Genomic DNA, 16,949 nt, shown 5'->3' on the forward strand with positions numbered 1-16,949 from the left:
GGCTGTGGGAGGAGCCAGCATTTTTAGTGTACTGGCCCCCCTGACATGCCAGGATACCAACCAGCCACCCTAGGGGTCACTGTGGTGGACTTCAGAAAAGCTCCCTCGTGCATAGCTCCCTTACTTTGGGAGCTGAGCCCCCCAAACCCCTCCAAACCCACTACCCACAAATGTACTGCACCCACTAAAATTGCTCCAGGGACTTGCATACAGCCTCTAGGACTTATTGCTGCTGTTTAACTTTGGCACACCAGTTCACACCTGAAGACTAATCTCTCTGAAAAAGTCCTTTCTTGAAATAAGCACATTTACTCACAGTTAAGTGTAGATCAGAGGTTGTGCCCCACTGGCAAAGAGTCCCCTGGTACTAAGATTAGCAATAGGTCAGAGCTGGCACAATGATGTACAATGCCCTCTTTCAGCACCATGCAAGGTAAGAACTACGTTCTCTAATGTGGGTAACACAGGAAAGGGAACTAAAACTGGCTTACAAAAATGGCCACTATCGCATGGACTACAACAGGAAACAAAACAGGACACACTCTGACCTGGTTGGCAGGGGGGAAAAGCACCATGGGAGTAGAGCCCAGTACCCTACACCCAGCACAATGCATTGGTAATGTGACTCTGCAGCAGGGGCGTAGCCACGGGTGGGCCCAGGCCCACCCAGTTTTGGTTCAGGCCCACCCAGCAGTGGAGGCAGTGGAGCGGAGGGAGCAGGCTGAGCTCCAATCCCGCATCTGCCTCCCTCTCACGGCAGCATAGGCGCCCCGTATAAGAGGCTTGGGGAGGCTAAGCCTCCCCAGCCCGCCACTGCCCCGCCCCCCGCCCGCCATACCTTTAAATATTACAGTTTTGCTGGAGTCGCGGGCAGCCGGCATTGAAGACATCGGCAGGCTTACGCCGGTTCCAGCAGCCTTCCCTCTTCCCTCGTTGCAAGTCGGATGATGGCTCCGCCCTCTTCTGACGTATTTCCTGTATCTACGAGGGCGGAGCCATCATCCGACTTGCAACGAGGGAAGAGGGAAGGCTGCTGGAACCGGCGTAAGCCTGCCGTTGTCTTCAATGCCGGCTGCCCGCGACTCCAGCAAAACTATAATATTTAAAGGTACGGCGGGGGGAGCAGGAAGGAAACAGGGCAGACGGGAGAGGAGGGTTGCTGCACATGGTGGAAGAAGGGGAGAGGAGGGTTGCTGGATGGAGGGAAGGGGAGAGGAGGGTTGCTGGACATGGTGGAAGAAGGGGAGAGGAGGGTTGCTGGACATGGTGGAAGAAGGGGAGAGGAGGGTTGCTGGATATGGTGGAAGAAGGGGAGAGGAGGGTTGCTGGATGGAGGGAAGGGGAGAGGAGGGTTGCTGGACATGGTGGAAGAAGGGGAGAGGAGGGTTGCTGGATATGGTGGAAGAAGGGGAGAGGAGGGTTGCTGGATGGAGGGAAGGGGAGAGGAGGGTTGTTGGACATGGTGGAAGAAGGGGAGAGGAGGGTTGCTGGATATGGTGGAAGAAGGGGAGAGGAGGGTTGCTGGATGGAGGGAAGGGGAGAGGAGAGTTGCTGGACATGGTGGAAGAAGGGGAGAGGAGGATTGCTGGATATGGTGGAAGAAGGGGAGAGGACGGTTGCTGGATGGAGGGAAGGGGAGAGGACGGTTGCTGGACATGGTGGAAGAAGGGGAGAGGAGGGTTGCTGGATATGGTGGAAGAAGGGGAGAGGAGGGTTGCTGGATGGAGGGAAGGGGAGAGGAGGGTTGCTGGACATGGTGGAAGAAGGGGAGAGGAGAGGGCAGGGGAGAGGAGGGTTGCTGGATGGAGGGAAGGGGAGAGGAGGTTTGCTGGACATGGTGGAAGAAGGGGAGAGGGCAGGGGAGAGGAGAGTTGCTGGACATGGGTGGATGGAGGGGAGGGTAGGGGGAGAGGAGGGTTGCTGGACATGGAGGGGGAGGGGGAGGGAGGAGTGAGGAAGGAGTTGAGATAACAGAAAAGGAAGAGAGTAGAAAAACTGCACATGGATGAAGAAAATAGGCAAAAGCTGGATCCACTGGACAGTCAAGTTTGCGGAGGACCCAGCTTTTACTTATGGATGTAGGACAAGAAATGAAGAAGAAAAGCGGAAAGTAAACAAATAAATGGAAAGGAAGCCCTGGAAACGGAGTTAAGAGGACAGATAGCAGCAGAATCGGATACTGGGCCAGCACAATCAGAAAAACAAAGTCACCAGACAACAAAGGTAGAAAAGATCATTTTATTTTCATTATAGTGTTTGGAATATGTCCACTTTGAGAATTAGGTGTTCAACATTAAAAGTTTATTTACTTATTTATGACATTTTATCCCACATTAAACATGAATTAGGATGTTTTGTGGCTCTACATGAGAATTGTGATATTATGATCCCTTATTTCAATATTGTTGACGGTCTGCATTTTCCGTATGCGTGGTATATTGGTGTATTAGGTTCTGCCCAGTGTAATATTTATGGTACAGTAAGGTTCTGAGTGTGTTTTTGCACAAAGTTGTGCATAGTGTATTGCAGTTGAGCAATTGTGGTTAGTATATGCTTTGAGCAACCACTTTATTCTTTGACATATGATACATAGCTAATATCTAAATTTAATAAAAGGTATTAATTGTGACATTTATTTATTTATTTTTTTCTGTGTGTGATCAGACAATTATGGATTTAAGCTCCACCCCTGGCCCCACCCCTAACCCCGCCCCCTTTAGCCTCCCCAAACATTTGGGCCACCGACCGCCTATGCACGGCAGTGCTTCCCAAACGCTGCCCACCGCCGCCACGATCGCAGGATTTACCTCCCTCCATCTCAGCACTCAGCAGCAGCGGTAGCGAATCATACACGCTGCCTCCTTCTAACCCGGAAGCGGCAGAGGAGACGCTTCCGGGTTAGAAGGAGGCAGCGTGTATGATTCGCTACCGCTGCTGCTGAGTGCTGGGACGGAGGGAGGTAGATCCTGCGATCGTGGCGGTGGTGAGCAGCATTTGGGAAGCGCTGCCGTGAGAGTGAGGGAGGCAGATGCGGGAACGGAGCTCAGCCTGCACTGTAAATTTTTTTGGGGGGGAGAAGAGGGCTCTGGGCGGGCAGGTAGAATCGCAGGACATGGATGGGAGCGGGAGGGGCGAGAGGAGAATCGCTGATGGCTGGAGGGAGGGGACAGGGGAGAAAAGAGAATTGCTGGGTAGGGTATAGATGGATAGAGGGGGGCAGGGGCAAGAACAGAATTGCTGGGTATGGCTGGATAGGGGCAGGGCAGAGAGGAGAATTGCTGGGTATGGATGAATGGAGGGGACAAGGGGAGAGAGAAGAGAATTGCTGGGTATGGATGGATAGAGGGGGGCAGGGGAGAGAAAAGAATTGCTAGGTATGGATGGCTGGAGGGGAGAGGAGAGTTGCTGGACATGCGTGGATGGAGGGGAGGAAAGAGGAGATAGGAAGGTTGCTGGACATGGGTGTATGAAGGGGAGGGCAGGGGAGAGGAGGGTTGCTGGACATGGATGGAGGGAAGGACAGGGGAGAGGAGGGTTGCTGGACATGGATGGAAGAGAGGGAAGGGAGAGAGAAGAAATGCTGGACATGGATGGAGGGAATGGAAGAATGAGGAAGGAGATGAGATGAGGGAAAAGGAAGAGAGGAGAAAAACTGCAAATGGATGAAAAAAATAGGCAGAAGCTGGATCCACTAGACAGTCAAGTCTGCAGAGGACCCAGCTTTTACTTATGGATATAGAGCAAGAAATGAAGAAGAAAGGAGGAAAGTAAAGAAATAAATGGAAAGGAAGCCCTGGAAACGGAGTTAAGAGGACAGTTAGCAGCAGAATCAAATACTGGGCCAGCATGATCAGAAAAACAGTCACCAGACAACAAAGGTAGAAAAAAATCATTTTATTTTCATTATAGTGTTTGGAATATGTCCACTTTGAGAATCAGGTGCTCAACATTAAAAGTTTATATTTATTTACTTATTTATGGCATTTTATCCCACATTAAACATGAATTAAATTGGAACCTGGGATCATTTAATTTTTTTTCCTGGAGACAGTAATGCATTGCCCCCCCCCCCCCCCCCCCCCAGGCTCTCTCCCTGGCTATAGCCAGCTCTGCAATTTTGAGGGGAGGTGCACAGGTGGATGGGGGGGTGCAGAGGTGGACCGGGGAGAGAGCCTGTTGTTAAACATTTACCAGCACACCACTGTCTAGTGCCCACCCATCTAACCTGTTGGCCCACCCAAAAATTGACTTCTGGCTACGCCACTGCTCTGCAGGGCACCTAACAGAAAAGGTGTCACACTCACCCGAGAACCACATCGCAACCAGGGAAAGGCTGTCGGAGGATACAACACATTCTACTGTCATGGAGGTGGGTACGGCATTTGAGGCTGGCATACAGGCTGGCAAAAAAAGTTTTTAGTTTTATTTTTTTAGTTTGGAAGGGGGTTGGTGACCACTGGGGGAGTATGGGGAGGTCATCTCCGATTCCCTCCAGTGGTCATTTGGTCAGTTGGGGCACCTTTTTGAGGCTTGGTCGTGAAAATAAAAGGACCAAGTAAAGCCGGCGAAATACTGCTTAACACCGCTTTTTTTTTCCATTATCGGCGAAAGCCGGCCATCTGGTAGCCACGCCCATGCCCGCCCATGTCCCGCCTTCACTAATCTACCGACACGCCCCCTTGAACTTTCGCCGGCGAAGCGACGGGAAAGCGGCGATGCTGTCAAAAATGCCGCTTTCCATTATACCGATTTCACTGCTTTTCCGAAATCGCCGGCCATCTCCCGCTTTATGTCGGGAAATGGCCGGCGATCACTTTCGAAAAATAAGTTGGATAGTGACAGAGACACAGAAGGGAGAAAGTGGTCAGAACAAATAGAGATACATAAGAAAGATGGATGGTGGACATAGAGAAGAAATGTCAAAAGGACAGGAGACCCTGGAAAGATTTAAGGACAAAACAGAAAAGAAACACTTTTTTTCCAGAGTTTATTAATTGTAATATGTCAGTTTTGGAAAATGTGCATCCTCATTCCCCCTCCCCCCCCCCCCCCCAGTTCCCACTGTCATGGGTGCTATGGTGTTATAGGGGGGCCCATCTCAATTTTTCTGCCCAAGGCTTCTTCAATCCTAGCTATGCCACGACTGTCACACCCCTCACTTGGTTCAGGAAGCTGCTAGACTCCTGCAGAATACCATGCCTAAGAGTCTTGTGAGTGTTTACTTCCTGGTTGCTGCACTTCTCTTTTATAGCCCTAGATGGGGTGTTGACAGATGACCTCACTTCCTGGCTAGGGATATATATAAGGAAGTGCTCTATACTCCTCCAATGCTTCGGCAACAGGCTTCCAGAGTTGTACCTCTCCATTGCCTAGCCAGTTCCTGCTTCCAGCCCTATTTGTTCCTATTTCCAGCCTTGCTGTTCCAGCTACTCCCTAGCCTCAACTTAATCAGGTCAGACCAAAGGGCTCTTTTAAGGGCCAGCTCCTAGGGGATGTCTTAAGAGCCAACCTCTAGACAAACCCTGTCATGTTCAAGCCAGTAGGCTAGGCACTGCCTAGTCCTACGCTACTGCCTGTCCTAGTTAAGTCCTGACTTCTCCAACTTCCGGACTCTGCCAGACGGTCCCATCAGTGACCATTGACGAGAGACTGCATGGCGCTTACTCCGCACAGGTAGAGCTAACCTCGTCACAGTCCAAGGACTCACCTTTCCAAACTGTGACAGTTTGCTGAACCCATGAGCTCAGCTGACAAGCCACCACTTCAATTCCTCCGGGATCTAGCCCAGGTGGTCCAACAAAAGCAGGCTCAGTTACAACAACTGATGAGAACCCTTCAGGGGGTGTGTGCACAGCTGATGGTGATGCATACTGCAGCCCCAGTGGTGTTGAATCCTCCAGGACCCACCCCAGCAGCCACTAGTGCCTCTATTCTATAAAGAAATGAAAGCTTGAAATAGGTACCTGCTTACTCTCTTAAACTTGGAGCCATGTTACAGAATTACCCTGCATATGTATATGAGAATTGCTCTCAATGATCTCCTATAAAATTATCTCCCCACCCCCCCAAAAAAAAAAAAAAATCTATACATGCTTACAATCATATAGACACTAATCATTCATCTTTTATCAACTTAGGGGTTGATAATAACATTAACAACTATTAGCCAGATAGATTTGAAGACCACAACCTTTTACTGCCAAGAGTTGGACAGAAAACGGTAGGGTTAAATGGCCATTTCTCTCAATGGAGGAGGTTGAATAGTGGACTGCTGCAGGGATCTGTACTGGAACTGGTGCTATTTAACATACTAACGTATGATCTGGAAATCAGAACGATCAGTGAGGTGATTAAATTTGCAGATGACACAAAACTATTCAAAGTTGTTAAAACACATGTGGACTGTGAAAAATTGCAAGAAGACCTTAGGAAACTGGAAGACTGGGCATCCTAATAGCAGATGAAATTGAATGTAGACAAATGCAAAGTGACACACATTGTGAAGAATAATCCAATGCATGAGCGCAGGTCCTTCAATCTTAATTTTTCCATGGAGCAGGGAGGACGTATCATCACGTTCTCTTCACAGTGCATTTTGTGTTTTTTTAATAGTGTCAGGAAGTATTTTTTCACAGAGAAGAGTGGTGAATATATGGAATGCCCTCCCGCAGGAGGTGGTGGAGATGAAAACAGTAATGGAATTCAAACATGCGTGGGATAAACACAAATGAATCCTGTTTTGAAGGAATGGATCCACGGAATCTTAGCGGAGATTAGGTGGCGACGCCAGTAATTGGGAAACAAAACCGGTGCTAGCCAGACTTCTACAGTCTACGCCCTGATTGTGGCTGAATAGATAGGGATGGGCTGGAGTGTAAATTTTAAAGGACTTCAACGTTAGCTTCAGAACTTAGTACAAGAAGAGTGCTGGGCAGACTTCTAGGGTTTGCGCCCTGAGATTGGCAAGGACAAATCAAACTCGGGTATACATATAAAGAATCACATACCATGTAAAATGAGTTTATCTTGTTGGGCAGACTGGATGGACCATACAGGTCTTTATCTGCTGTCATTTACTGTGTTACTATATATGTTACTATACCTTCCCATACAGGGTTTTTTTTCCGAATCCATTCAGATAATTGTTCCTTTATTTATGCTTTTTCTTCAGTTTCCCTTTAATTTCTTTTAGTTTTTTTGGCCCTTAAAGTTTCCTTTACTTTTCGCATATTGCTAGGCCCATTTAGGCTGGAGCCCCAATCTCAATTTGAACATTATCCCTTTTTCCAGTTCAAAATCGAGGAGTTTAATTTGGCCGTAATTCTTTTTTAATGTCCAAAAAATCTCCAGTGGCTTCAAAAGGTGTGTCCAAGGTAATCAGGTGATTTTCGTGATGGACCCACACAACTGGTGCATTAGGTGCCTTAGACATGGCCGTGAGCTTAGCTCAGGCAGTTGAGGACACAGAAGATGTGACAGTTCATCAGGAGAAGCTTTTAGGCTCCTCGAAGGCCGATACATCGCCATCATCACCATAAGCACCAACCTCAATGGCTGCCAAGACTTCAGCATCCACTGGGAGTGCACTGGCATTGAGGAGGTGTTCATCTCTCGACATGGGACTTTGAGAGTAGATCTTGGAACTGGTCAGCATTGGACCAGACACCGAGGGTTCGACATCATCCTCGTTGGCACCGAAGGACTGTGATGCTGTGCATCGGGAGAAACTCAAGAAGCATAAGCATCAGTTCACCTCTACACACGATGCCAGGAATGCCAATACCCAAGAAGCGCCAGCACCGGGAGAAGATTAGTGCTAGACAGATGTAGAGATGGAAGAGAAGAAGAGAAGTGGAGAAAGAAGACATGGAAAAGGCCAACATGGAAAAGACCGATATGTGGAAAGTGGAAGAGATACTGGGAGCAGCCCAATTTGTAAAATGAAATGCTCAGGTAAGAAAATAAGATTTTTTTTTTGTGGTTTCCCTATTTTGTAACATGTTCTGCATATGCAGCTGAGATGAAGGATTCTGCAAGCATGTAATAATATCTATGTAGGAATCTGTAACAGTCCAGCTTGTTCTAAGTTCCCAGTAGCAGATATATTGGTGCTGTAGGGCCCAGTGTAATATTTATAGCATTGTCTTTTCATAGGTGGGTTAGGGCTATTATGGTGTGATAAGTTTCCTATATAGATTTTGAGTGTCTTTGTGAAGGTCTTGTGTTACCTTGCAAAGTGTCTGGCCCTTTTTGAAAGCATATAACACAAACAGGAGACCATAGTAACATAGTAAACATAGTAACATTAAAATTCAATGCGAAGAAATGCAAAGTGATGCATTTAGGGAGTAGAAACCCACGAGAGACTTAGGCGGTGAGAGTCTGATAGGTACTGAGGGGGAGAGGGATCTTGGGGTGATAGTATCCGAGGATCTGAAGGCGACGAAACAGTGTGACAAGGCGGTGGCCGTAGCAAGAAGGTTGCTAGGCTGTATAGAGAGAGGTGTGATCAGCAGAAGAAAGGAAGTATTGATGCCCCTGTACAAGTCGTTGGTGAGGCCCCACCTGGAGTATTGTGTTCAGTTTTGGAGGCTGTACCTTGCGAAGGATGTTAAAAAAATGGAAGCGGTGCAAAGAAAAGCTACGCGAATGGTATGGGATTTGCACTCCAAGACGTATGAACAAAGACTTGCTGACCTGAACATGTATACCCTGGAGGAAAGGAGGAACAGGGGTGATATGATACAGACGTTCAAATACTTGAAAGGTATTAATCCGCAAAAAAATCTTTTCCGGAGATGGGAAGGCAGTAGAACGAGAGGACATGAAATGAGATTGAAGGGGGGCAGACTCAAAAAAGATGTCAGGAAGTATTTTTTCACAGAGAGGGTGGTGGATGCTTGGAATGTCCTCCCGCGGGAGGTGGTGGAGATGAAAACGGTAACGGAATTCAAACATGCGTGGGATATGCATAAAGGAATCCTGTGCAGTAGGAATGGATCCTCAGAAGCTTAGCCGAAATTGGGTGGCGGAGCAGGTGGGGGAAGAGAGGTTGGTGGTTGGGAGGCGAGGATAGTGGAGGGCAGACTTATACGGTCCGTGCCAGAGCCGTTGATGGGAGGTGGGACTGGTGGTTGGGAGGTGGGAAATACTGCTGGGCAGACTTGTACGGTCTGTGCCCTGAAAAAGGCAGGTACAAATCAAGGTAAGGTATACACATATGAGTTTATCTTGTTGGGCAGACTGGATGGACCATGCAGGTCTTTTTCTGCCGTCATCTACTATGTTACTATGTTAAAGGCGGCCCTTATCGCCCAAAAATAAAAATGCTCAGGACTAGTGGTTTCCACATCCTGTAGTTACCATACAAACAACAATTGTCTGCTTTAAACAAAGTGTCTGCCAGTGGAAGAAGCATGTGCTGTTCCTGAAGTGATAATCAGTTTGAATATGTTTTTTATGGTGTGTTATAAGGGGTATAGATCCATTGTTGGGGAATATTGTGTTCGTGATACAAAAATGGAGGTCAAGGTTTCTATTGAGATTCTCTCCAATCCTGTAGAGAATCCAGGCTTCTCTCCCACAAATAAGAATTTGTTGAATGATTGAGGGGGGGGGGGGGGGTATTAGTTATAATTGTGCTTGTTTTTTTTAATGGGTAGCTAGAACTGGCTGTGGGGAGAGTTTCTTTATGTATAGAAGGCCACAGTGTCTTATATTGGTAATTTAAAGGGGGAGGAAGAAAAGAAGAGGGGTATGCTGTGCGGAAATGTCAGTTTGGCTTGCTCCCCCCCCCCCCCCCCCCCCCCCCCCCCCCCCCGTTGCCACCCCAAAGAGTTCTGTCTAGAGATGTCACTGGCCAGTAAGCAGCTGGAGTGTAGGAAATATCTGGCCAGGGGCGCGTATGACTCTTGATATAGCTTACAGATTCTCCACTATGGGTGTGGGAATGTGCAGACTCTCACAGCTGCATGTCTCTGAACTAGAACCAGCAGCTCAGGAGAGGTTGGCAGGGGAGGTGACAACTTGCTTGGAAATAAGGTGGAGGAGGTCACCGACCTCATAAAGAAACATATGAACACCATCCAAACTCTAGCAACCTCCAGCTGCATCTTGATCCTCACAGAGGTTTTTGAGTGGGCCTAGATGATGAACCTACTACTCTCAAAGGCATAGGTTCCCACCACCATCCCACTCTGTCCAGCATCCCCAGGCCCAGCTTTCTCATCCTTGTCAATCCCATCCTCAGATGCCCCAGCCAGTGCCCCAGTCGAAGCAAGTGATGAGCTTTTGACTGGTTCCAAGAGAGCATAGCTGCACTCAAAAGTTAGCAATCCTGATGACCTACCAGTAGGGAGGAGGATACATTTTTTTTCTGTCACAGGTGGCTCTTAATAATCTCCAACCAGTGGGTTCTTCAAATATTCCGTCTCAGTTACGCCTTGTATTGGCACCAAAGACCACCAAATTGTCATCAATCAACTCTCAGCACAAGCAGGCAGGGCCACCGAGATGGGGAGTGGGCGGGGGGGACAAGATTCCCCAGGCCTGGCCTTCAAAGGGGGCCCAATGCCAGCAAGGCTTTAAGAGGCAGGCAGAAGGTTCTGCTCCCTCGGTCTGTCTCTTTCCTGCTCCTGTCTGTCGGGACCCGGTGATTGCATTAATGCAATAACCTGGGTCCCGGTACACTGGAGCAGGAGAAGACAGACTGAGGGAAGAGCAGACACAGGAAGGTAAGGAGGCAGGGGGCGGCAGTCCGAGTGGGGGGTGGCAGCTGCGATGGCACTGCCCCAGGCCCGGCTCTGCAGCCCTGCAAGCAAGTGCTTGTAGAGGAAAACTCCGCCCTTCCACAGGCCAGTGCGATTGAACCCTTGCCACCAGGGGAAGAGGTAAAGGGATTCTATTCCAGGTATTTCCTTGTGCCCAAGAAAACAGGGGGATTTCATCCCACCTTAGACCTAAAAGCCTTGAACACATTCCCGGTCAAAGAAAAGTTTAGGATGAGTTCCCTGGGTACCCTTCACCCCATGATTCAAGAAAATGATTGGCTATGCTCGCTGGATTTAAAGGATGCCTATACCCACATTTCGATATTTCCCAGTTACAGGAAATATCTCAGTTTTTGAATAGGGAAACACCATTACCAGTATCATGTGCTGCCATTTGATCTCACGTCAGTTCCCAGTGTATTCACCAAATGTGTAGCAGTAATAGCGGTGTATCTACGCAGGCTGGGAGTATATGTGTTTCTCTATCTGGATGATTGGCTGTTCAAGAGCATCAGAGTCAAAGCGCCTAACTATTCGGGTGTTGGAGTTACTAGGGTACATCTTAAACTACCGCAAGTCCCACCTTTTCCCAATCCAGCGATTGAAATACGTAGGAGCCCTGCTAGATACATTGCAGGCTCAGGCTTTTCTTCCACAAATGAGAACAGAGACCTTATCAACACTCTCCTCACAAGTCCGAAGCAGCGAGCAGGTCACAGCTTGGCAAATGTTAAGACTGATAGGCCACATGGCCTAAACAGTGCATGCCACTTGCATTTCATGCCCTCATTTGAGAAGCCAAGTGGACTCTAGGTTCCCAGTGGTCTCAGGCAGCTGGAAACCTAGCGGATATTATCCAGATTCCTCCAGAGTTGACTTCTGCCCTTCTCTGGTGGACAATTTGGACAAATTTGACTGTGGAGCTACCATTCCAAATTCCATTTCCTCAGAAGGTGCTAATAATGGATGCATTCAACCGAGGATGGGGAGCTCACACAGATTATTATTATTATTATTATTGTTGTTATTATTATTATTATTATTGACATTTGTATCCCACATTATCCTGAACAAACTCAGGTTCAATGTGGCTCACATTCAAGAAAAAATATCAAAAATATAATACAGTCAGATAATTATAACATTTTAACATATTAGGAATATGTGTGTTTGTCATGAAGCTAGTCTAGAGTATTGGTTATGTTGAGACAGCAACATTAGTTCATTGTCTTTTGATAAGATATGTAAATAGAAAAGCCTTAGTAATTTATGGGGTAGAGAACAGACAGCTGCACGGGAGCGGGGATGGAGGGATTCCCATGGGGATCCTCTCCAGGTCTGTGGGGATGGACCCAGATCTTGTGGGGTCCCCGCTGAAATGCATGGCGATCCGAACTTTGCTTCCCCTCCCCCAAGCTGCAGGGTGCCCTCTCGGCACACACCCCAAGCCACCCCGGTGCACTGTTGGGCTTCACACCCAGGGGACTTGGTCTGCTCAGGAAACAAATCTCCATATCAATCTCCTCAAGCTCAGGGCGATTTGGAATGCTCTAAAGGCTTTCAGAGATTGACTGCAAAACCAAATTATTTGCATCCAATCACACAACCAATTTGCAATGTTTTATGTAAATAAGCAGGGGGGTACGAGATCCTACCCCTTGTGTCTGGAAGCAGTGGGGATGTGTTAGTGGACCCTCTTTCATGGGATGGACCTCCGGGCCACATACCTCCCGGGAAAGGACAACTGCCTGGTGGACAGTCTGAGCAGGGTTTTGCAACCACACACGTGGTCTCTCAATATGGGTGTAGCCCGCAAGATCTTCTGAGTAATCTAGTAGTCTTAGTAGTATATTATGGTTTACCATGTTGAATGCACTAGACATGTCGAATTGGAGGAGAAGGATGCTTTTGCCTGTTGCTATTTCCTGCTTGAATTTGGCTAGGAGAGTAATTAGTACTGTTTCAGTGCTGTGGAGGGGGCGGAATCCTGATTGTGATTTGTGTAATATTGAGAATTTGTTTATAAGGAAAGGGAAATGGGACTTGATATACCGCCTTTCTGTGGTATTTTGCAACTGCATTCAAAGCGGTTTACATATATACAGGTACTTATTTTGTACCTGGGGCAATGGAGGGTTAAGTGACTTGCCCACAGTCACAAGGAGCTGCAGTGGGAATCGAACCCAGTTCCCCAGGATCAAAGTCCGCTGCACTAACCACTAGGCTACTCCTCCATATAATCAGTAAGTTGTTTGGTTACCCTGCTTTCCATCAGTTTGATTACCAGCGGGATAGATGCAACTGGACAGTAGTTAGTGATTTTATTTGTTTTTTTCTTGGTATCTTTTGGTATTGGGGTGAATAGGATATTGCCATTTTCCTTAGGGAAGAGGCCTTGCTGAAGAATGTAATTTAGGAGGAATGTGAGGTCTGCTATGAAGCGGTCAGGGGCAGATTTTATTAGGTAGCTGGGACAGGTATCTAGTTTACAGTGAGTGTTGGTGAACCTTCTAATCGCCTGGGTGACTGTTTCGACAGTGAGGAGAGCGAAGTTTGACCAGATTCGATCAGCTGGGTATTCTCCAAACTTGGGTCCAACTCATTAAGGAAGTTGTCGATATCGGTGTTGTCCTGAGGTAGTGTGTTGCGTAGGTTTACAATTTTTTCATTGAAGTACTTAGCAAGTTTGTCTGCGGATGGGATGTCTGTATTTGTTGTAGTGACCAAGGTGGTGTCTAGGAGTTTGTTCACGAGTTGGTACAATTTCTTCGAGTCTTTGTAATCTGTCCCTATTTTAGTTTTATAGTATGATCTTTTGGTCTGTCTTATAGCGTATTTGTATTTTCTTTGGGTATGTTCATCTTTTGTTTTTTTCCATGCTTGTTCAAGTTTCCTGGCTTGCGTTTTTAGCTTTTTCAGTTCATCGTTGAACCATGGTATCGAGTTATGCTTACGAGAGGTTCTTGTTTGTAAGGGTGCTATTTCATCTAGTATGTTTTTGTACCTTTTATCCCATTCTATGAGGTAGTGTATGGAGTCCATTTGTGCTGTCCATTCGTTATTGTATATCTGTTGCCAGAATGTTTTCGTGTCTACTTGACCTCTTATGCTGTAGATTGTGTGCTTTTGTGTACAGTATGAAACCTTTTTCCGCCAGTTTAGGGATAGGTTTAGTTTGTAGTGATCTGTCCATGGTGTTTCTGTCCATTTAATATCTGTTATTATTAGGTTCTGGTCAGTTGAAAGTTTATGCGAGATGAGGTCAAGTGTGTGCCCTTTGACGTGTGTTGCTTGCATATGTGGCCACTTGAGATCCCATAAGTGGAGGAATTCCTTACATTCTCGTGTGTAGGTAGAGTTTGGGTCTTCTAGGTGAAGGTTGATGTCTCCTAATACTAGTATATTGGAGTCAGTTACATATGTTTTAGCAACATCTTTCCCTAAAGAACTGTCCATCCTGGCAAGATTGTACTGCATACCTTGGATTGCAAGTGAGCCGTAGCCTTCTATCTGGCGCAGAGTATAGTCCATAGACTGTCCACCCAACTTTTTGTTTCTTTTGACCCAAACAGTAGCCATTGGCTATCACACATTTTTCCAATTCGCTAGCAGATTGCCTCTCCTTTACTTATGCCCAGGCTAGGCTCATAATGTCAGAGCCATGGCTATGTCAGTACCCCACTTGAGGTCAGCCTCCATAGAGGAGATTTTCAAAGTTGTGATGTGGTCATCAGTCCACACATTCACATCTCATTACTGCCTTGAGCAGGATACCCAACGAGACAGCCAGTTCAGGAAAGCAGTCCTGCAGAATTTGTTTGGTAACTCCACCCTCTTAGGGCCAGTTTTCTTCTGTTCCAAGTTGCAACTCCACAACTAGTATACAAATTGTTTCAGGTTGATTGAATAACAGACCTCGACGTTTCAAATCCCAATTGTCCTAGCATTGTTGTTTTCAGTGAGCCTGGTAGCTATGGATTCCCAGCTGTGAGAATACGACAGCCTGCTTGTCTTCGGAGAAAGCAAAGTTACTCACCTGTGGCAGGTGTTCTCTAAGGACAGGAGGCCAAGTATTCTCATAAAGCCACCCACCTCCCGTTGGAGTTGTCTTCTTTAGCTAATCAGAAGGACTGAAGGACCCGCGCTTGCGTGCCAGGTGGAAAGGAACCAGTGCATGCTCATTGGGACACTACTAGAAAGTTCTTGATCTCACTAGTCAGCATCCACACCAGGCTCAATCGGATGATGTCACTCAGCTGTGAAAATATTTGGCCTGCTGTCCTCAGAGAACATCTGCTACAGGTGAATAACTTTGCTTTTTACAGCTATTGTTAAAATGGGCTTAGCTCACGGGAAAGAACAATGTAAGGGTGCCCTAAGGTCATTTCTTATTGCAGCTTAATAAAAAGACCCTTAAATTTGTATCTGTGGCAGTGGAGGGGTGACTTGCCCAAGATCACAAGAAGTGTCAGTAGAATTTCAACCCTGGCATCCAGTATCAGCGGGATTTGAACCTTGGCTTCCTTGGATCTCAGCCACAGGACATCCACTGTTCCAGAACTCTTCTGACTCCCAACTACACAGCCCATAATAGGAAAAAAAGCCACTTGATAGTTTGAAACAGTGAATGGTAATCACTTTTTTTAAGAGTTCCCAGCAGAGGATTACTCCAGGTTGAAGGAATAAGAATTGCTTTTATTACTATGGCTGTAAAAAACAGGAAAGCTGAGGGGTTTTAGTGTGTGTGAACTACAGCTGCCAAGGCTAATGAAGTCACTTTACACTTCTCACACAGTGTGTTTTAAATAATGTTTTCCAAAACCTTAACACTATTTCCCATCCATGTTAAATAGGCAAGCTAATAGCCCTCCCCTCCATTAGTACACTGCCCCTCCCCAGTAGTACAAATGATTTTTGCATCCTCTCAGTTGTTTTTTGCCTTGTGCTGATCTCCTTTGTCAGCACTGGGCCCAGCTCTGACTTACTTTGTAGATGAGTGGGGGGGGGGGGGGGGGGGGGGAGGAACTGCCACTTTAATTGAAATGTAGCTTCCTCCTCCCTGCCAGATCAGTCTCATTCTCTGGTCTGCCCGCTGGGCTGGTCCTGGCACTCACTCTATGCTGCTCATCTTAAATATTCATTCACTTGACAGAACGCTAATTAAACAAAGTGAAGTGTATTATTACTTGATTACATTTTTTTATCGGCAGCTTAATTGTACTGTTAGCAGCCCCACAGGGAGCTGTAAGGTGGACTCCCTCCCCTTGAGCTTGATATAATGGGGCCAGTGGTGCCAACGTGATACATTTATGCCACTGCCTCTCCCTTCTTGGTCCCATTTTCCATCTGAGAATCTTGCCAACTGGCTACATTTTTTGTGGAAAATCATAAGTATACGTCTCATCATGCAAAGTAAGAGAGCTGGGATGAAGCAGGACTGAACCAACAAGTTCTGAAAACCTGAAGCCAGTTAGCAGCCCTAGACAGAAGATACCAGGGCAAATAGTGCTTTTATTATTATTATTATTTATTTGTTGCATTTGTATCCTGCATTTTCCCACCTCTTTGCAGGCTCAATGTGACTTACAATACATCGTGAATAGTGGAAATAAGAAGAGAATAGACATTTGGTATTACAGAAGGATTTTGGGTTACATGATAGTGATAAAGCATCAGCAGGAGGGGTGGTGGATGAGGCAAGGGAATCCCGTAGTCCTGTTATCATCTCAAGCTGAAAACCCAGCAAGAGCAGATACAGATGCCCCAATGCAGTTGATATAGATGAAGTGGGAGAAAATGGAGAACTTGGATCTGCTTCTTCCTAATTCTTGCACTATTCTCACTACTTCTGCCATCTCAAAAACATGCATTCAGTGCTGCCTGGGGGGGGGGGGGGAGTAAAATTCCCAGGGCCTGGCCTCCAAGGGGGGGGGGGGGGGCTGGGCCTTGCAGGTCTCAACTCCCCTGCTCCCCCCAAGACCTGGATGATTCAATTAGCGCAATATCGCGTTAATGCAATCATCCGGGTTCTGACTCCCGACACGGACAGGAGCAGGAGAGGACAGACCATAGGAGCAGGCATGCAGGAAGCAGCTTGCCGCCCCCCCCCCCCCCTTGTAGGCAAAGACAGAAGGTAAGGGGATGGACGAGAGCAGTGGTGCGAGTGGGGGAGGGAGCAGC

General features: G+C 47.1%; 1 protein-coding gene and 1 pseudogene across 1 annotated transcript in view; one reads left to right on the forward strand and one right to left on the reverse strand.

Annotated features, from left to right (window-relative positions):
* Positions 1-16,949, forward strand: part of MACROD1 (mono-ADP ribosylhydrolase 1) — a gene marked incomplete in the record, with an annotated part of 1,234,860 nt that overhangs the window by 488,615 nt on the left and 729,296 nt on the right.
* On the reverse strand, positions 2,844-2,913 carry LOC115481290 (annotated as a pseudogene).

Source organism: Microcaecilia unicolor, chromosome 11, assembly GCF_901765095.1.
Source record: "Microcaecilia unicolor chromosome 11, aMicUni1.1, whole genome shotgun sequence".
Taxonomy (NCBI): Eukaryota; Metazoa; Chordata; class Amphibia; order Gymnophiona; family Siphonopidae; genus Microcaecilia; species Microcaecilia unicolor.